Source organism: Cryptomeria japonica, chromosome 9 (genome assembly GCF_030272615.1).
Source record: "Cryptomeria japonica chromosome 9, Sugi_1.0, whole genome shotgun sequence".
Classification (NCBI taxonomy): Eukaryota; Viridiplantae; Streptophyta; class Pinopsida; order Cupressales; family Cupressaceae; genus Cryptomeria; species Cryptomeria japonica.
Genome location: NC_081413.1, coordinates 231,065,727 through 231,088,031, shown reverse-complemented (window position 1 = coordinate 231,088,031; position 22,305 = coordinate 231,065,727). Strand labels below are relative to the sequence as shown.

General features: G+C 34.4%; 1 long non-coding RNA gene across 17 annotated transcripts; it reads right to left on the bottom strand.

Moving 5' to 3' along the window:
- Window positions 1-7,391: 7,391 nt before the first annotated feature.
- On the bottom strand, window positions 7,392-21,989 carry LOC131055744 (uncharacterized). Of its 17 annotated transcripts, none has more exons than XR_009108503.2 (6): window positions 21,476-21,989; window positions 20,935-21,151; window positions 19,664-20,845; window positions 15,923-16,050; window positions 7,968-9,768; window positions 7,392-7,856 (listed from the first exon to the last, which is right to left on the bottom strand). It is a non-coding gene; the product is annotated as an uncharacterized LOC131055744 (long non-coding RNA). The 17 variants fall into 17 exon arrangements; XR_009108491.2 differs by having other exon boundaries at window positions 7,968-8,024; window positions 8,662-8,720; window positions 8,985-9,768; window positions 19,664-21,965; XR_009108496.2 differs by having other exon boundaries at window positions 19,664-21,151; window positions 21,476-21,988.
- Window positions 21,990-22,305: the final 316 nt, after the last annotated feature.

Here is a 22,305-nt window from a genome sequence, read left to right as displayed (position 1 = left end):
GCTCTTTGTCAAATTCATTTGACTTGTCTTAAAGATATAAGCGCATATGACAAAGAAACTTGTGATGAGATTTGAAGAGTTGGCAATTGATGTAGAGAAATCTATTCCTTTTAGCAAGTTTCTGGGTACTAGGTTGTCATTTCCTTAACTTAGTGTTATGATGAAAACTTTTTCTTCTCAAAATATGAGGATTAGTCATACACAGGTGATCAATGGTTAACTTTGATTTGATCAGATTATGATACTTTGTTTGAAAACTTAAGCTTACTTTTATCAAATGAAGGTTTAGATGTTCCCTCAGGACAAAGTGCGTCAAATGATATGGAATAAGAGTCTTCTCGATATGGAAACTCGATTAGACAACTTAGGTTTAAACTAGGTATCTTTTGATGATGGAATCCGTTTAGATGGCGGACCTTTTGATCAATATGATGATGTAACCTAATTTTAATATGAGAAAGTGTTATCCTTAGCTAGTTTTGGACTTTTGACAACTTTTGTTCTAAGAATTACTTGTTGGATTGTTTGGAATAGTTCTAATGTTCTGATTCAAATTTTGCCTGATCAAGTCAACTAAGGATCCAAAAGAGTGTTTGAAACTATTGTTTAAAATTTTCAAAAAGGTTTTGTTTTTGCTCTTTGTTTTCACAGTTTTATCTATGCGCTAAGACAAAAACTAGATGCGCTAAAGTTTGACTCAAATGCGTTGTTTGACACCACCAATGCGATAAGCTGCCCTTGTGACGCACTAGAACAATGTTTTGATTTCTGCTATTTTAGTAACAGTTATGCGCTAATATGGTTTGAGTACGTGCTAATGTTTAGACCTAAAGTGCTACTGTTTTCCCTCGATGCGGTAGACTGATGCTTTAATGTGCTAATATGTCCCTAAGAAGCGCTACTGCTTAGTTGTCGAATGTTCTGATGATTTATGCTTTGTTTCTCAGAATGGATGCGCTAAGTTTAAGCTCGGAAGCACCAAGTTTTGCTTTAGAAGCGCTAAGTTTTGCTTCAGATGCGTTAGGATGTTGCTCCTATGCGCTAAACTGCCCTGTTTGGTTTGTTTCGTGGGTTTTCTTAGAAGTTTTAACACTTTCTTTACTTTGATAGATGATTTTATGAAGTATAAAATGTGAACACAGCATGCAAAAAACAACCATTTTTGTCTATCTTAAACAAAGAGTGTATGTTCTGCGAAGATGTATTCAAATCCCCAATGTTTTAACAGGTTTTGATACAAATAATACAATTCAATCAGACTGTTTATTCAAAGATCATCAACAATATCATAGTCCGCTAGTCTCGATACTCCGTCAGCTCAAACAGACGTGTCACCCCCTAGGGGGCACCCGTTTTTTTGCCTTTTGCCAGAAATTAACCCAAAGTGAATTGCTTCACAATTTAGTAGCTATCTTGGGAGATATATGGTGAGTAACCCTGGGGGTAGATTCTTCCCCACCCTTGCACTATGATATTATCAATGTTTGGCGACTACCTTAGCTCAAAGTTTCTAATGCTAAGATTCGTAATCAAGCTACATGTTTGGCCATCAACGATAAACTCCCTCAGGAGGCTTTCCAACTTTTAGAACAAAGGCTTTACGTATCATAAAGGTACTAAGGAAAGGCTAATCGCTGCACAAAACCATTGAAAGGGACTTTTGTCACCCTTCACTTTTGATTATAGTGGGTTGGAACACTTGGCGATAAAATCATTTCCCACTTAGGTCGTTTCCCTCATACCGACCATAATGGCTTTAAGATTTTTTAGCTCTCGGGAGGGCAGGCCTACTAAAGAATTTAAAATGCTTGAAATGAAGAAAACATAAGAGTGGTTTGGCTTCTGATCACCCAGTTAAGGGGAGAGTATATACCTTCCACTTTCGAGACAAGGCAAACAATCTTCTTTTTAACCTTTAAAACAATGATTTGTTAACTTTCTACTTGGAGATGTTGCTCCAAAAAATCACGGTGTTATTTTTAACTTCCAAATCAATGATTTTCTTAAGCTAAGTAATGAAATCCTGGTCAACAAAGCAAAGTTTTCGGGATGGTCAACAAAATGAAATCGATTAGGGGAAAGATTTCCCTCTTTTGCCTTATCTAAAATTTTGAAGATGAGGTTCTTTGATTTATGCAAGAAATAAGATGGATCCTTTTAAACACCAAAGGATGGTGAGGTTCATTTTAAGCTTTGCAGAAATCAAAGTTGTTTTTGTTCTTTTTAATCCCCAAAACTGAAGTATTTTGCCTAACTTGCAAGAAGGAAAGTTTGCTTTGTTCTTTTTAGGTAATCCAAAATGAAAATGAGTTCATTTTACTAATAAGGAAATGAAGAAAATTTTATATAACTAACTTAACAAATTTAGAAATACAAAATTGTTAACTCAAAGCCTAAAACTTTAGTAAAAGAAAAATTCTCCCCAAACCTTTAAACAAATGTTAATTACCTGCAGTAAAACCAATTAGCAATTTGAAAAAAAAATTATTTTCGTGGATTTCTACAAGTCTAATTTTAATTCTCTGTTACAATTTTGTTTTTTACCTGTGTCTATTATGCGCTACAGAATGGAACCTATGCGCTACAGAATGGGATTGATGGGCTAGCTGAAGGCCCAAATGCGCTAAGCTATTGTCTAGATGCGCTAGACTGATATATTAAAGTGTCGGGACCTACAGGAAATAACATAAATGCTATGCGCTAAAGTCTTGTCTTGATGCACTAAAAGATGGTTTAAACGCGCTAAACAGTCAGCCAGATGTGCCAAAGTATCGACCGGATGCACTATAGGATGCTCTCCACGCACTGATTCAAGTTTTCCACGTACTTGCAAAGTTAGTCCTGCATCAAAAATGATTTGATAAATGGGGTTATACCCAACGTTGGGCGTCAGAATTGTATGTGCAAAAAATGGTGCAATGAAACAAAAATTATGAAATCATGACTAGTCCACATACCAATGGGACTCTTGGTGCAAGTTATGGAGCTATATGAAATAGCTCAACTTCCCAAGGGATGTTCCATTGTTCTCTATCTCACAAGACCCCTTAAGCCAATGCCTTTGCTCTCGGATTATTGAGCAAAGTGACTTAGGGATGACAATCATGAGAATGAGGGATGCTTTGATCAATCTAACATGAATGCAATCCTAATGTGCATGATACTAATAAAAGATGAACTAAACTAGCATGCATATGATGATAAGATGAAAGGATTAGTAGAAAAACCATCCTAGCATATCATACTAGTCTGTCATGATTAAATAAAGATGTTATGATTATTTCTATCAAAGAGAGGTTTAAATGCTATATAAAGATGATTTAGATGCATAACAAAATGTCTATAAGTTTGATGCTAAAGACTTATATGATAAATAGAGGAATGAGTGCTCTATTTATAAAAAAATAGAGCAATAAAAAGTCAAGATTGGATGATATTATCAAGGGTCAGGGTTGAAAGTTATCAATCCATGTTTACAATTCTCACGAATGAAATGGTGACAATTGTCAACAAGAGACTGCTTGAGAGATTTAAGAAGCATTAAATGTTTGAGAAGACCTTATGTTTACCTTAAAAGATAAGGGTTAAGATTAGGTTAAGATTACCCATTGGATAAAGCTTTTACTCAAGGGATAAATTCTTGTGCAAGGGTTAAAAGAATAACCATGGTCAAAGCAATGAATGCTTGATGAGACCCTATGGTTAGATGAGGGTTGAGTTAGGCAAAAAATCTTTAACCATGCCGAAAGGGTTAGTTAACCATTAACGATTTGGAAGACTTTAGGGACAAATTTGTAAGAGTCCTTCCAAATTTGGGGGAACTCAACAAGTTAGCTTGTTGAAGGCATAAAAACTTTAATGCCTTTGGAAGACTTTCCTCCAAATTTGAGAAGTGACATCCTCAAATTTAGAGAAAAGGGATAATTGAAGGGTTTAGGCTAATTGATTAGGATTAGATGAGTTATAAAAGAATCTAAAAAAAAAGTTAGGAGGCAAGTGGGAGATGTAGGAGAATGCAAGTGGATGGAAGGTAATTTTAATTAAAATAAATTGTTTTATTTCAACAAAATAGATGCAAGTGGAGGATTTAATTAAATTAAATTTATTTATTTGAAGTGAACGACTTAATTAAAAAGAGAGGAGATTTAATTAAATAAAGTGATTTATTCAATTAAATGATATGAAAGGCCTAGGTGAATTTAATTAAATAAATTGAATAATTTATTTAATCAAGTAAACAAATGTGAGTGATTTAATTAAATTAAATTTAACTAAATAAAAGAATGAGAATAAAATGAACATTAAATATTCATTTAAAAAAGTGGTCAGCGGCAGAGCATGATTACGGCAATTGTCTTTCAAAACAAAACAATAACTACAGAACGGTAGCTTTGTAGAAATCTTTCAGTAGCCCTCCAGTATTCAAAGGCTTCTCGCCATGTTAACTTTATTCTCTGACATCAGCGAACATGGTAATATAGTAGAAACATTTTTTTTCTTTTATATTGTATCATAAAACTTCCAACTTTTGTGAGGGAGAATATTTGAAGGTAACTTCGCAGCACGCAATTGTAGACATGGCATTTTGTGTTTGATGTTGTACATGATATTGACAAGGAGGATAGACGGCATTAGCGGATAGCGGAACGTGAATGACCCGTTAAATTCGTCTTCGTCCTCTTTTGGCTCAGGGAAAATCGATGTACGTTCACTAAAAGTTAGAATAGAGAACCTGTAGTTATGTTTTGGAGCTCACATATGTGACAAACAAGAGCTGAAAAGCACCGAAGTTTGTGCCCAGGAGTGACAGGATGGATAGGAGTGATGGATGTGTTGTTGTTGATAGATTTGGAAGAAGTGAAACAGTATTAACACCGAATAGTTTTTTATTTAGATTTAATCAAAATCAAATTTCAGACTTTAGTAATGGATCATGAAAGCAAATCTTAGTTTTCCAAAAAAATCACATAAAATTTCAAACATTTGTTAAAAAGAAAATAAATATCAGCTATCCATGAAAGCACATAAACTGCAAATTATCCTAAACACTAAATTATGAAATCAGTGTCATTTCTCAGCTGTCAAGAAGTTATCCTAAACAACACTATAAATAATGAAATCAGTGCCATTTCTCAGCTATCAAGAAAATCAAATAAATTGCAAATAATACTAATAATAATAACATAATAAAAGGCTACAGATCATGTAATAATCAAGGTAATGATTATTGAACAGCCCTCAAATGATGCACAGGCATTGCACAATTATACAAATAAAAAAGCAAACTTATGTCTGAAGCATCCTAACCAAAGTAACAACATTGACTAAATAGATCTCAATCAAAAATTGATGAGGTTAACCCATCGTAACATTCGATGTTGTCACTTCTGAACTTGCTTAATTCCTAGCAGTAAAACTCTAATCTAATTAGTTATCATATTTCAAATAAATTTGAGAGGTTGATTCCCAGAATCAATATTTTACTTTGATTGGCCATCCCATATTAAATATCTTCTAGATGAGTAACACCCAGATCATGTAGAAAATTGAAATATAGGTTGTTTTTGATAGGAAATATAGAAATGTATATTAATAAATGAGGTAGATGACAAAAATGTAGATTTCAACGCTTTGAGCTAATACTACACAAGAAGTAGCATATATCAAAAACATCCACCATACATTAATCATACACCCATTTAGTAATGTGATTTTGAAGACAATACAAATATAGTTGTTAAGCTTGACACACACAGGAATCTATATAGAGAGAACTTGTGCAGAACCATCGCGCAGAACCATCGCAAAAGTCCAAAAACGTCCTGTCCAAGGGAGATATTACCATGTTGTGTACAAAAGCCCTAAGGTAAACTAGCTATAGCATGCAATCCGACAAGATGAAAAGAACCAGGGATACCTAACAAGCATTGAATACCTATATGAAAATTCTGACATCTACAAATTGTTTGATAGAACAATTAACATAGGACTTAATTAACTCAGGGTAACAATGTTCAGATTGCAACCCAGTTGCTTGAACCACTACTAATGAAATATGATTGATGCAGATTGACCAAATAATAGCAGATTCTAAGAAAAATGATATTAGATTACATAACGAAATGCATGCAGTCATTTTATCCATTCAAAAAACCAAATAGAGATATAGTCACCCCACTAAACTTCAAACACATGGCATGATTACTTTTAGTGAGTTTATCTGTTCCAAACATACTCTTTGTGGGCAAGTGGGCATAAGTAGCAAGTCATAGATAGCTTAAATGTCATTGTCTTATTTTATTTATACGACAGTTCAAAATCATCTTTAATCTGTTACGGTAAGATGATAGGCAGACTCTGTGTTGAGTTTGAGTGCTTGCTTGAAAAGACATTGGTCGAATTCCTGGTAGCATCTTCCCCTTCAACAATTGCAACTCAGACTGGATACTCATCCCAGTAATCTTGACAGTCTATGGTTGCAGAAGAAATTGTTTTGCCATATAGTTACATTGCAATTCTCAAAATAGAATCACTACTACATAGAGGGGGGTTTTAAGACAATATTTGAGACAATTTTTGAGTAAATTGTCTTAACTTGAGACAAAATAAAACTTGTGTATTGTCTCAAATATTGTCTGAAAGCGAGTGTCTTAAAATTATTGCCTTAAAAAATTGACTTTATAAAGACAACAAAAAACACCAATATTATTGCCTATTGAGAGAATTTTATTTTTGTCTCAATAAAGACTATAACTATAATAAAAAAAATATATAGTCTCTATAAAGACAAATATGTCTTTAATCCCACTTATTGTCTTTCTTAAGACAATAAAAATATTCCCATTAGAGAGAATATCACTTTTGTCTCTCCAGAGATGATATAAAATAATGAATTTTAAAAAATAGCTCACTATTAAGATAAATCAATATTGTTAAATACAAACTACACTATCATTGATTAATTCATGTTAGGAAACGATGGATTCGAACCACCATCCTCCTTGTAAAGGAGGTGCTCTTCCATTGAGCTAGCACCCTTTAAATAATAATTATACCCTTCAAAACCTTGGGTCTCACTACAGATTCAAAATGAAATCATGAATTAAGTTGTTGTATAACAGTAAACGGTAAATACAACTTAAATTATTTGCACAAGAGAAACATATATATTTTGAATCATAAAGAAATAAGTCACTCTATCAAAGATATACATTCAAACTAAAATCATGAATTAAGCTTTTGTAAAAATGTAAATAGTAGCAATACTAGCATTTTCCTTCGTAGTAACATAAATATTTAGATGTTGATTTATGTAAAAACTTGATGCTTTTGCTAAGTGATCTTTTATCTTCGAAAATGTATTCCTTAAAATCATCTTACGGATAAAAAGATTGTGGAAACAAATATTTTACTTAAGTTCAACAAAAACTACATTACATACATCAAAACACAAGGCTATTCAGTGAACAGTAATAAAACTGTCACCAAACAATACAAGGTTGTTATCGAATAGCAATAAAACTGTAGAGACAAAACCCAAGTTTGGTAGTAGAAAGAAAGAGTTTTGATTTTTGTGTTCACAACAAATTTCAAATACAGGTAAACTAATTTGGAAAATAGTTAAGTAGCAATGCTAGAGAGACCCACTTTAAAGGTTGTGGGCAAAATTTTGGGTAACGAATTCTTGCTTGACATATAAAAGTATTGTGAGACATTCTTCTATTGCTCAACAACAAAACTTTTAGGGATGTTGATTGCATATTGCATTCCTTGTTTTAGTATGGCTCTACAGGTTTACGGAAATTTGCACCTGCATAAACCGTGGCTGGCCCCAATTCCTCCTCAATTCATAAAAGCTAGAAAAGAAACAGAGCTCAAGTTAGCTAAATATAGATGCCTAAATGATACGATAAAATACACTCGCTAATCTAACATTTTTTATCTTTTACATATTCAAGTATAAGTACCTGTTTATATTTGACAAGTAGCTCAGATCGACATGGAGCTCCAGTCTTTATTTGGCCCTGAAAACTCAAACATAATAATTACATAGAAAAATAGAAAATTTATCTTAGCTTGAGTAGTGTGGGGATTTGAATGCACCATCATAGTAATGTTTACCAAAAAAGGCTTTTTGTTTGTTCATCTTATGACCTAAAAAGGGTTATCATATACTAGTGAATGTTAAAAAAATTGTTTGCCAAAAGAAATGATCCTCTTGGGCATATATATTGGCTGCATTGGAAGAGCACTAAGAATGCCTTGAAATCACATTTACAGCCACAGTTTATGCAAGTGCAGACCTCCTTTTAAATATTGTAAACATAGCAACAAATATTAATGATTGTGTCTAGTCCTAACGTACACAAGATTATATTATAGTATTGAATGCCATTTCCTAATTCAATGAAATTATTTGCCCAAAAAAATGCATTGTCATTAGTGAAGCAAGTTAGATAGCTACCTCCTCCTTGAAGTTCAAAACATATGTTTTATCTTACTATAAAACTCAGATGCAACAACATCCATGCCAACGACACCCTGCCAATCCTAATTGCACAGTGTTGTCTGACTATATCTAGCTAATGTGACTATATCTCATGCTCAACATTTAGGCTATGAAAAACACATGAAACATTAAAGCCAAACAACATGCTATACCTTCAAATGGTGTAAAATATTTGAACCCATCTTCATGGCCTCTTTAAATGATTAAGCACCTACAGGAAATATCATATCATGAACTCCTGCATTACAAATGTTATATGCAATTCGAAAAAAATAGCTAAATATTCAATGCATCTTATCTACATTCAAAGAACAACATGCTATATTTAGAAACAATAAGGTTTAAGCCACATTCATGATGGAAACAATTTCATAAGACACGATATAATGTGAAATTCACAAAAGCTCACAAACATATCAGCAACATGAATTTTGAGAGGAATGCTCATAATAAATTATTTAATTCAAAAACTTACCTGCATTGCAAGTTTGTTGTCTGCATGTGAGCCTTCGTTGATGACATTACAGGTAGGTACATGCATCTCTAAGTTTTTGTTTCCAGCAACATTGGCAATGTGTTGCATATCATGATCACTAGATTTCAGGATAATTACTCCCAATAGACCAACAAAATACTCATGACATATTATGCCATGTTTTCTTTCTACTTTTCATTTACATGTTTAAAGAAAGGAAATAATCATCAATCAAAACACCCCTCAACCAAGAGGGATGTATTTTCCCTACTAAGATCTTAACAAGGATAATCAGAAAAACCAAACAATTGTATGATATGTCTGAGCAAAAGACTTTCTTCCATTTATATCTCAAAAACATAATGTTCAACCAAAAACAATTGGGCCTTTTACACAAGCCACAATGTAATACAAGTTTCAAAAGGTGACTTTGTTACCATGCCAAAGTTTGAAGATGGTACTTGCAAGCAGAAAACTATTAACAAAAAAGTACCTGATAAAGAGGAATTTTATTCGCATGAGCCCCAGCTTTGCAAACTGCCAGAGATACAACCAGTATGGAATTTTCTCCAAGCTGTTCAAATTCATTTGCAATGTACATCAAAATATGACGTTAATATTTCTTCAAATTGCCATGTGTTTCTAGTTGAAGGAGAATTTATAAGAAAATCAAATATTTCATTAGATAAAATATCCCTTTTGTTTGCACCAGCCCCATTCATTTTGGGGTTCCATCATGAGTCTGTACCATGAAGTTATCAATTCCAGTCTGATCTACTAGATCCTGAGAGCAAAATAAATGACACCTATTGAGTATCAATTTATCATTTGGGCACAAAGAATGCATAAACATGAATTTTTTTATTTAATGTTAATTCTTGTAAGTTTAGATGTTATTATAACTTCTTACTTTCTTAATGATTATTAATATTATTATAACGCCTAAACTAAGATTACTTTAAATCATGTATTACATTTGATAATAGTTTTATAAAGGTAAATTTGTAAATAAATTACCTCGTTAGACTTAAGCTGAAATTGTTATTCTAGGGTCGAAATTAGCAAGATTCCAAGGATAGACACTACACATTTGAAAAAAAATAAAATTAATTTTTAAACTTGACATTTATAAGTCTTTTATAATTGACTTCAAACTTTGTTATATGAGACCCTCCAAGGAATTGCTTTTTCCCATTCATCGTTTATTTTTTTCATGTGTACAACCCTACCCCACTATGGATTTGTCCACATGACTGCATTATGGAGTGCACATACTTTCACCATTAGGCCAACTCAGATTGTGCCAATGGCTGTGCAGAAGAGGCTGATGGAAACTTTGGTGATTCTTGACATAATAGATCGTCATGTTACTTAACCCTATATGGAAGAGGGTAGGTGCAAGTCCGGGTAGATTTTGATAATGTAGGAAGTTATGATAATAAGAACTATATGAAATAGATTGGGTGTAAGAAATAGAAAAATTCGATAGAACCAATTCTTACATTAATAAGCCATATGTAGAAGTTGTTGAGTGCAAGTGTAGGTTGACTTGATATAAGAGATTTATCCAATTAAGGCCTATCTAGAAGAGGCTAGATGCAAGTTCAGATATATTTTGACAGAATAGATAGTTCTGTTACTAAGGCCTATATGGAAAAGGATAGGTGCAAACATACATTTGCTTTGATAGCATAAATTGTTACTATAAAGGTTAGGTACAAGTCCAAATAACTTTTGATAGACCATATAATTAAATTTTGCGTATCAATGAGTATTTAGAAGAATTTGGATGCCATTTTAGCTTAATTTTAACTTGATGAAATATATCATTATGCTGCTAAGGTCTATCTAGAATGCTAAGTTAAAGTTATTATAATTTTTTACAGAACAGATCGGTATGCACTCACACCTACATAAAATAAGCTAGGTGCAAGTGCGTGTAATTTTGAAAAGAATAAAATGTTGCTGAAGCATCTTACGCAGAGATTAGATGAAAGTCTAGGTGAATTTTGACTTAACATATGGATCATTATGTTAGTAAGACCTATCTAGAAAACGTTGCATACAAGTTAAAGTGAGCATTAATATATTGGATCTCTATATTACTGCGGCCTACATGGAAAAGCCTAGTTAAAGTCTAATTAGATTGTTGACAAAATAGATTCTCATGTTACAGAGGCTTATGTGAGAGGTTGTGTGGTTTCATGTGGTGAACTGTTTGACAAAATGCCTCAAATAAATGTTGTTTCATGGAATACCATGATTGCAGGATATACAAAAAATGGATTTGTTGAAAAGGCTTTAGAAACTTTCAAGCAAATACAATTGGCAAGTTTAAAGCCAAATTCCAAAACATTTTCCAGCATCCTCATTGTTTGTGCCAAATGGGAGTGTTGGAACAGGTTATGATCATCCATCAAAGAATAAACGAAGGGGGAATTTTGTTAGATGTAGTTGTGAATGCACTCATAGACATTTATGCAAAATATGAAAGCATAGATAACATATGTAAATCGTTTGACGAAATGTCTCAACGAAATGTGGTCTCATGGAAAGCAAAGATTGCAGGATATGCAGAAAATGGATTTGTTGAGAAGGCTTTAGAAACTTTAAAGCAAACACAATTTGCAGGTGTAAAGCGAATTTCCTCAACCTTTTCTAGTCACTCCTTGCCTGTACCAAAATGGGAGCTTTGGAACAGGGTATGGACATTCATGAAATCATAATGGAAGGGGGTTGTTTCTCAAATATTATCGTTGGAAATGCAAGTTATCCAATTTAACCCTTTGGTCTGAATTGTGTTAAAAGTTTCTATCTTAGTTTTCAGCTCTCTAGGTGAAGCAAGTTTTGCTTTTTATAAAAGTTTATTCTCTTTGGTCTTAAAGCTTATTTGTTATCTCAAAACATTGAGGTCTTTTTGAAATGCCAAAATGCCTTCATGATGTTTTGTCCTATGAAAATACTTTTTTTTGTTTGTAAACAAAGGAATGGAGAAAACCACGTGGTCTTTGTAAAGTTAAGAGTTAAGAGGGAATTTTAGTTCTCTTCTTTGTTCAAATATCTTCAAATATGCCCTAACTTATGGTCAAAGACGAGTTGACAACTTTGTTGGAAGCAAATGCCCTGATTTCACGCACATAGCTTCATGGTCGCCAAGGGAACATCAAGTTTTAAATGGAGAACAACAGTTTGTGCATGATAACAACAGTTATAAGTACATGGAAGCACTAAAGTTTAGAAGAGAAGTGGTTGCAAGCTTCAGATGTATTCAAGGAAGCTGCGGGTTTCAACAAGAAGCAACAATATTTTACTCAAAGCAGAAAACCTTGAATGGTGGATCAGGCAGATTTGGAGGAATGTAAGCAATCTCCTAAAGGAGCAACAAGAAGATAACAAAGATCTTTCCAGCATGATTGAAGAGTTGAAAGGCAATCACCATGTTAGGTCAAGAAGGGTCATGATGAGGTAAGGGTTTTCAATGAAACTTACAAACCCTGATGCAAGCATTAATAATGTCCTTGTTATATCCTACATGGGAATGTAGTTTTCACTCTTATAAGTAAATTTTTGACTGTCATATGAGGGCCATTTTTATTGTTATATCTTTTTGCTCTTTGGAAAGATATTTCATCAGTCTATCCAATTTCAAAGATGAGGTATTCACTGTCATTGGCTGCCAAGATCTATTCACTGTTTCAGAAAAGTAAAAGCATATCTAGTGTCATAGAACTGTAATAATGAATAGGCAGTTATCTTAAACATCACAATAGCAGAGTGTTATGCAAAAGGTTTTGTGACTGCACAAAGAGATCCCACACTTTTACAGCATAAATACAACTATTTCTGGATGAAGTCACCATGAAAGATGTAATGACTTCATTAAAATGTAGTCACCACACTAAGAATGCTCTCGATGACAGTTTTAACTTTTAAGATCAATGACACTGATTTTTTATCAGACATTTGATTGAGAGATCAGTCAAAAGTAGATGTCAGTAAACAAGATAGTGGTGGTGGTTAACAATGAGAAAGTGTCATTAAGAATATGGCAAACAATCATGAGAAGACAGCCAAAAGATACAAAGACAGAGAACTCACATGCAAAGGATTTCCACAATCCATGCTATAATTATTGCTATCAGATGATAAAAATCTTGCACACAATCAAATCCAGAAGCATTATAAGAATTATAGCATTTATAGTTCCATCAAAGAGGGGAATGACAGTTATAGAGAGCTAGTGAACTAAAAGTCCAGTCCCTTCAAAGGAATAAGTTGTTCAATAGAGGATTGTAAGGTAGAACTACACATGGTAACCACACAAAGATACATGTTCCAACCCTCTACACGTGGTGACAGCAAAATGAAAGTGCTTGACAAGAAAGATGCACAAGGTTAGTGAACATTGAACAATAGCAAGACAACCTTGAAAGGTGATTATGGGCAATTGTGATAGTCATAACTTTTAAACGCGGAACCATTGAGGAAAAGGTTACAACTAAGGACAAAAACCTGAGGACATTCACTTCAAACTCTCAAGGTTAAAAGAGGGCAACCATTTTATTTGAAGTAACCCTTTGAGAAGACATAATCAAGATGACTGTCATAGTCACAATCTTACTGTCAAATGATCAAGGATTTCATAGATACAAAGACAGGTAGGTCCATATGGTTTTTGAAGCAGCAACGACTACCTTTTAGTCAAAATATAGAATAGTTTAGAACAGGAAAATGCAGTCTCGAAACACAAATGAATGAAAACAGTTTTGATAAATAGACAGAGGTATATCCACTGTCTCAGGAAGGGCATACCAGTGAAGCAATAGTCATCTAAGGGACAGTCATTTCTATAGAAATAAGCACAACTAGAGAATGGATAAGAAAGGCTGAAGGCCTAATAAAGAGAGGTTTTTGAAACAAATTCCACAATTCCACTTCCAGTTGACACAACTTTTGAAGCCTCAAACAACACCTTCACTCTAGTTTCGACCCCCTTTTTATGGGATTTTAAAACTTGCACGACCCAAGAGGGTGATTTTGAATTTCAAAATGTAGTTGGTGATCCACAACAGCTAAATCCTTATTTTAAGGAAGTTGTTTCAGTCAAGCCCCTGATTTGAAGGAGAACTTGGAGACGCGTGATATTTCATCACAATATGATTTGAAACATTTATGGGGATAGATATGATCACGTGATATTTCATTAAAAAAAAAATTGTTATTGATAATATAACATAAGGCTCATGGTTTTAACAAAAAAAGAATTAAAGCCCACAAAAAAACAAAACCAATTAATTATGCCAAGATAAGAAGATATAATGAATATAATTATTTATAGGAAATCATGTTTCTTTTTTGTGCATTAATTACTCATGAAATGAAAAATTATAAAAGGCAATGAGCTTAGAGGTAGATCCACCATTTCTATAAGGACTTCCATATTAATACTTCTGATGTATCCTTGGACTTCAAAGTCCTTGGATGAGAATTAAATTTAATAGCTGCCAGGAATATTTTTGGAGAACCACCTTAGAGGTAGATCCACCTTGAGTTTCTAGGAGGGAGATGTTGTTATTTATGCCATTGTTGTTGATCACTTGATAGTTGATACACAAATGTTCTTTTTTTATTTCAACAGGAAAATTAGGAGATCACCTAATTGCCTACCCATAAAAAAGACTAGATTTAGCCACCCAAAAAGAGATCAATTTTCTAATGTACAAAACAAATTGCAGATTTCAATTGTAGAATCTGCTCAATACTACAATTATATTTATTTATCATCAATGTTTATATAGTCTATTTTCTCTTACAATCAAAATGGAGGGAAATTCACTCCCATCTGGTACCTTATAGACCGTACCTTAAAACAAACATAAAGGAAACATATACATACTTAACATACAGCCACCATCAAAAAATAGCATACTCAGATTTCCACCTATAGCATCCAGGAAAATAGTAAGCCAATATGACTATACCCCAAACCCCCAAACTGCTAACTACAACAAGAAATATACAAATTCTATCTTTTCCAGACCAACCATTTCCAAAAGAAAACTATCAACATTATTTAATTTCAACAACAACAACCTTCTTACTTTTTGTTTTTTACATCTCAAACTGCTACACTTGGCATCTGAGACACTGTTCAATACAATTCCTTTGGAGAATTAGTAAGAAACAGCAAAAATCCCCTTATTTCTATTCCATGATTGGAGATCCCATGAACGGGATAAGTTTTTTGTTTTTATTATTTTTTTTATATTATCAAAAAAAATCACCTCAATTATCAATAGATAAAAGGATTGCCACCCTTCAACCCTATCTCCATGGAATCTCATTGATGGGAATTTATCAATTCCAATCTTAGTAGGGAGATCAATACAATGGTTGCACTAGCTATAGCAATGTTAGAATGCGATCTCCTTGAATTTCAAACTTATTTCTCTAGTATATCTTAGGATACTCTCTATTTTCTAGCCCAGGCTGTTTCTCCTCATTGTTTCAATCATAAATTGCAAACTTGACGTGTTTTCTTGCCCCCAAAATATTTGCAGTAAAAAAATTTCTTGTAAATCGCACAGAGTATTTTTAAAAACTTGGTGAGCCAATGTTAAGAAATTGTCATTGTAGGGAAACATACCAGATGCTGAAAAAACATTGTATACAAGCAAAAAAACATGATGTTTTGTCTTTAAAACCCCCATTTGCACTTGTTCAAAAAACACAACATGATGAAAGCATTGTAGACCAAATCAGTACAATTTTTTAGGCGATTTGAATAAGAATTTTTTGGAATTTCAGATTGCATCAGGTTATAGAACAGAGACAGTGGGGTACAAAACTATCTCAAACAAAACTCATCTCAAATTAATTCAAAGATATTTTTATGCAAGCATTAATATAGATGAAATCTTGAACAAGGGTAAAAGTACCTGCATCCGGATATGCGCCCTGTGAAGGAGGGAGAATATGGGGCTCGCTTCCAAAAAAGCCACAAGAGATGCCAAAATCAGATCTGGATACGTATGCCCCAATTTAGATTCAAACCTCTGCAATTCCTCTGCATCCACGGTAGCAGAAAATAATATAGAGATCCTCACTATTAATAATGTCAAAAACCACGATCCAGCTAAGAATCAAAGCCAGATCAAAACCCTGATAAATTGCCACACTGAACACATCTTTGTCCAGCAACACGTCACAATTGGCATGTTTCTGTTTCACCAACAAACCCATCCAGACAAATTTCAGGAACACATGGTGATGGCCAGATGCGAACAATAGAACCAAGGGGACAAGGATCACCAAACCTAAAAGTGTTTTTCCATGCAAAGGGGGAAGGCAATAGGACAACATTCGAGGCAAGGGCAGAGCTCCCAGCACCACAATCAGGGGAGTCCCACGGGCGATGAGCAGGCTGATCTTCTTTCTTGGGTTCTTCTCCATGCCAGGGGGAAATGCCAATATCAGTAAAGTTGCTATTGCATATAGAGACTCCACCTTCATTCTATTGCATTCACAAGAAACCTATACTGGATCGTCTAACAACGAGCAACTTATCTCATTCGAAAAGGGTTTACTCAGCTACACGCTGATTGTCCAATAGACAAGCAACCAGTCGATGAGCAGAAAAATGAGCATTTGATTGCCTACCTAAGTATAGAGCCCCGTAGGCAAGAGGGTTGGGTAGGCAAAGGGGGAGATCCCCTGCTTTATTCGACCCGAAACCCTCCCTATCTTCAACGGATCGATCACCTGTGTCTCTATTCCCACTTGTTGTTGTCAACAAGCATCTGTCCATAGGGGGTTTGGGTTCAAATGCCTCACATTGCTGAGAATGCACTCATCCAGAACTTCATGATCCATTCAATGAGTCTTGATTGTTAAACCCTTTCTCATCCCCTTAGGGCGATGCAACGAATCCTTTCTCCTGGTGGAAGTGTCAGTCACACGATTCCCCTGCCCAGGGCCCATCCATCTATAGTGGTCAGTCCAGTCATACGGATTTCTTATCCTGCTACTGATCAAATGTCTCGCTTGGGGTCAAATTTCTGAGATTTGATAACCCAACCACCGAAACGCCAAACCTTGTCGCGCATCCTGCAATGTAATTCCTAGTGCCAACACTAACGGAAGAAAAAGTCCTAAGAAAATCATGACTTAGGGTTTGATGAATGAAAATTGGTTTCTCGACCACCGTTCAACGAGCCTAGAGGGATCGCACGGCCAAAATTCTTAAACCCCTCTTTGCCAGGGCGCACTCCCACAAAGGATTCCCGACGGTCCCATGCCAGAAAATCTATGAGCGATCCAGAATTGCCATCGCCTATCGGAGTAAGGGCAGAGGAATTCGCAGCCTTGCGAAACATTTCGGAGCTTTAAGATTCATTGTAGTTTTGTCTCAACTTTTAATTTTAGATAATTAAAATAATAGTTTAAAGTATTTAAGACGAAATGTTAATTTTGTCTTTAAAAAACGTCTTAAATTGGCCTATTATGTAGTAGTGAAATTGATTTTCATTCTTTATAAATTTTTTAGGGTAAGGCACACAGTGATAGGACAGTAGAGGAATGAATTGAAGCAGCTGATATGAGACGTAAAGAGGGTAAGAAAGTTTTTTAAAGACTGGAAATTAGCAGAGGCGATGCAACAATATGAAATGGTGGCATATTTTTTCCTTTCCTGATTCTTCTATTTCTTATATTCCAAATTACATAGGTTCAGGTAGTTTACCTACCTATGAGATTTTTCCAAGATTTGGTTATATATTTGTGAAGGCCCTGGCATACATGGGAGATCATTTTATGTTCCAGTTATTTGGAAAATATAAGGACATGACAAATGCTGTGAAGAATCCATGCCATCTCAACATGGCTGCATGTCTATTGAAACTAAACTGTTATGAAGATGTCATTGGCCAGTGTAACATGGTATGCAATGATGCGCTGAGAATCAGCTTCTTTGTATGAAACTGGTGATGCTTTTGTACCCAGTCTGAATTGAGGCCAAGGATTCCTCAGTATGCAAGTGTGGATCTCCTTTTACCTCTATATGTGGAAGAGATTAGGAAATGAATTTCAACTGTCTGATCTATTTATATTATTGGCAGATGTTAGTTGAAGACAAGAACAATGTGAAGGATTTATTCAGACGCAGAAAGGAAAAATCTGCTCTTGGGTAGACAGATGATGCAAGAGAGGAATTACAAAAGATAGAGAAACTGACTCCTGAAGTTAAGGCAATGGTACGGGAGCTGCATCTCCTTGCACACCTTGCACAACGTGATAAGGAGATGTACATTAAATAGAAGGAACTCTATAAGGGCCTGTTTGGACCAAGGTCGGAGCCAAAGCCCGAGAGATTGAACTAATTCACTATGATTTGGTAGTGGCTTCTATCCATAATAAAATTGGGTTTTAGGGTGAAGAGAACTAAAGAAGATTAACTATGAGTAATTCAGTTTATTAAACCTATTATGATATTATCCTGTGTGATCTGAAACCTTGATTAACCTTGATGCAGAGTCATATTTAGAAACTAAAAATGCTAAATACTATGGACTGTGGAATTCTGACGTATTTAATTTATTAAATTTTCTAACATGCTTTAGTGTCTTCCGTAGCACAAAGGAGTTTGCAAAAATGCTATTTGGTTTGCAAGCCCGTAAAAAGATTTTTACTGAAAACCAGCTCCATAGTTTTTAAAAACATCTGTTCCTGTAATCAGGGGATGGAAATGGTTTTGTACGCATTACTTTGAGCTCATGTTGAACTTCTTTTCTCATGTACCTGTATCAATCCGCTTTATGTTGATATAGATGGGCATGGTGATGCTTTGGATTTGTAGGCCTTAAGTAGCAAAGATGCATGTAAAATTCGAGTGTGCTAAAGTAGAGCATATTTTTAATCAAACATATTGGTTTTATGCTGAATCACTAAGTATTTCAGGCAGAGAGCCAGGACTGGACTAAATGCTGTGGAATTCAATATGGGCATTGTGCGTATAGGAGAATCCCACGTAGGTTATGTAAGAGATGCATAAAGTAACTACTATAACTACATCACTTTGCAATTGCTAATAAAATGGTTCAGTTCAAAGAAGGGAAATTTAAAAAACAAATTAGGCTTGTCTCTTAAAATTGAGTCATTTCTCTAATAAGGACTAGGACCCTAAAATATTTGCATTGGACTAGAGTAGTATGGCAAGTTGGCAACCATTAGGAGATGTATGTTTTTTTCTTGGCCGTCATTATGCTAAATATACAATTACAATAGCACCGATGACCAAATTATTCAAATTTTCCAAAAAATCAGCTTCCTGCACATGCCTGCAGTAACACAAAATTAAATTTAAAAAATGAAATAGCTTTATATTTAAACCTCATGGTATGGATGCTATAAAGAAGGCTCTGCATGCTAACATTAGTGAAGAACAGTTGTCAAAAAGCAACTTGTGTTTTTATAAGCTTCAGAAATGCATAGCCAATTAGTTGTATGTTCTAATTTGACTACTAGTGAACATGAAGAAAAAATCAAAGAAAACTTTTAATTATACTTGCACCATAGAAAACGTACGGCATTGTAATTCTCCACAACTTAAAATTGGACAAATTTATTGACTGTATTCCATTATACATAGTAATAGTAATTTTATAACTGAAGTTCAGTATTACCTGTAGTACTGGTTGCCTTTCAGTAGCAAAATCTCATGATAGCAGTACTTCAATGTTAATTACACGCCTTCCTACTGCAATGGGGTATGACTAAAGGCCCATAAAGATTCATAAAGAAATCAATATAAAAATTTGAGAGTTTGGTACATGTTTTAGTTGATACACACCTTACAATCCTAAAAATCCTCTCCATTGTAGATGCTTCTTGTAGTGCTTCCTTCCATTGAAACCAAATAAGCTTCCTCAAAACTCTATGAAGCTTCCTGCACTATTCACCTCAGATCCGTCACATTGTCACCAGATAAGTAAAAGTGGAGGAAAATGATGGCGATCATTGAAGTGTTGGGATCTTGATGCAAAAAATAGTAATATAAATGTAATTATCTTCTCAAGATAAAAGGGATGCAGGTAGCCCCAAATAGCTAGTTTGAGTTAGGAGTTTTGTGTCGTCTAACCACAAGGATATGTCCTAGACTCATCCTAAGTACTCATAATTGTTGACTGCTCCAGATGTATCGGTGGGAGAAATCTAGCGTTCAAAGAACTCTGAAGAAACAAAATACAAGCCCTTCCGTTCTGACTGCCCAACCATTACGAGAATTGATGCCACACACGGCCTCCAAGAATTTTTTGAAAAAAAAAAAATCAAAACTAATGAATAATGTTTAGTTTTGAATCTTAGTTCAAAATTTCTTTTGTTAACAAAATAGGAAATGAACAAGACGAAAAAAAATCTCAATTGAATGAAACAAAAGTTGAGAAGAAATGGGGTTAGAATTAGGAACTTCTTTAAAAAACAAATCTCACAGAAATCAAGAAAAACCTAAAAACCCTAATTTTTGTAAGAACAAAAAAATCAAAATTTAATAGAGTTCATGGAAAATAGCAGTCTTTTCTTTTTCACAAAATTTGGCTTTTCACGATGATGAAGTGCAATCCCTGCAACCAAGCTTTAAATATTGAAAGATATGGACAATCATAGATACATCTATTTTTCATATATAAAGCAAAACTCCACCTAATTACTATACCAATGGTCTCAAGGATCTGTTAAAAATGGTTAACATTCCATGACATTTTAAGGAGATGAAGCAGGGTTTTCCTCTTCATCTATCTTGTTTCAGCTTCTCTTCCCCCTGTAAAGAGCCACAAAAACAAAACAAATTCTCGCTCTTTGAAGCACTGCATAAACAAGAACAATTCTGCACAGTTAAAATCTGAAAATATTCTCAAACAGAACATGCTGCAATTGGCTTCAGGACAGAGTTTACCGTTTTAAACATATTTTTTCGCAGAAGCATGTATACTGATTTTTTGGCTGCTAAGTTTTGGTCATCATGAGGCCAATGAAAAATTGGGGATGAGGCCAATGAAGAATGGGACTGAGGCAATTAGGCTGGACTGCCTCTGAATCTGCCATTTTTTTCTGAGGTTCTATTTTCTTTCCTCTGCAAAACCTGCCCGCCATGCCACAAAGAAATCAAAATCCTGCCAACCAAATTAAAACCAGCATTGAAATCGTTGACCCAATGAAATGGGCACTCTATAATTGTGATTCTGGAATTCCCTTCCCGTTCCTGCTTAAAAACTCGGAAAAACAGCTTAAAGTAGAGGTCTTGACAACCGTGGGAAAACAATGAATTTCAAATAAATAATAGCGAAATGCTTTAGATCTAAGCAGATTTCAATAGCAACAACACCATCAAGCTACACAAAAGGGCCAATTTTCTATCTTTCATTTAAAAGATAAATCTTGCAAAACACACGAAACCCTAAATAGTAAGCACCATCTCATGAAGGCAAAAGCCTCACTTAGAAAAATCAGCATATGAAATCTGTGGACTTTTCTCTAATGGGCTCAAGCAGCCGGATGGTAATGTTGAGGCCTTTGTTTAGCTTCATGTGAGCTCAAAACTCTCGGTCGAGTGCCTCCTGAACAAAGCCCCTCATTATTATCAATGAAAATGGAAGTAAATATTACTGCTCGCGTTTACTTGTCAACTATCCGAGCAACTTGCTACTTGTATTGCTCCACACAAACCAGGTTTTTGGGTGTTTTGCTGCCTCATGGCATAGACGAGCTGACAATCTTTAACTCCTAACTGCCAAACACCCAAAAAACCTGATTGGTTGCCTGCCCTCGGTTTAATCACACGTTAATGGAAAAGCCCTCCGCTATAGTTTCCTTGCTGGCAGGAACTGATAAATATCACTATTAATAAAGTTATTCATCAAAGAAGAAAGATCCCAGAACCTAAAACTACATTTTCAAGCTAATAAACCAATATCACTATTAATTGAGGAAATAACGGAAAAACTTAAAACTATGTTCTAGAGCTGACATATGAGACAAACCAAGAAAGAGTGGAGAACCTTGCAACTATGTTTTCGAGATATTATATGTGACAAACCAATAAAGCTATGAATAGAATTATTAACTAAAGATAAAGGAATGGAAAATCTAACAATGATGTTATCATAAATCTTTGGTTAAGAGACAAACTATTATCATTATCAATAGAATTTTTATTTTTTTTATTAATTTATATTTATGGTCATTTAAAAAATAAGTTGACATTGTATTGGAGTAAATGTATAATAACATATTTTCAAAAATTCTTTTAAATTTTTAGTTAGTTTGT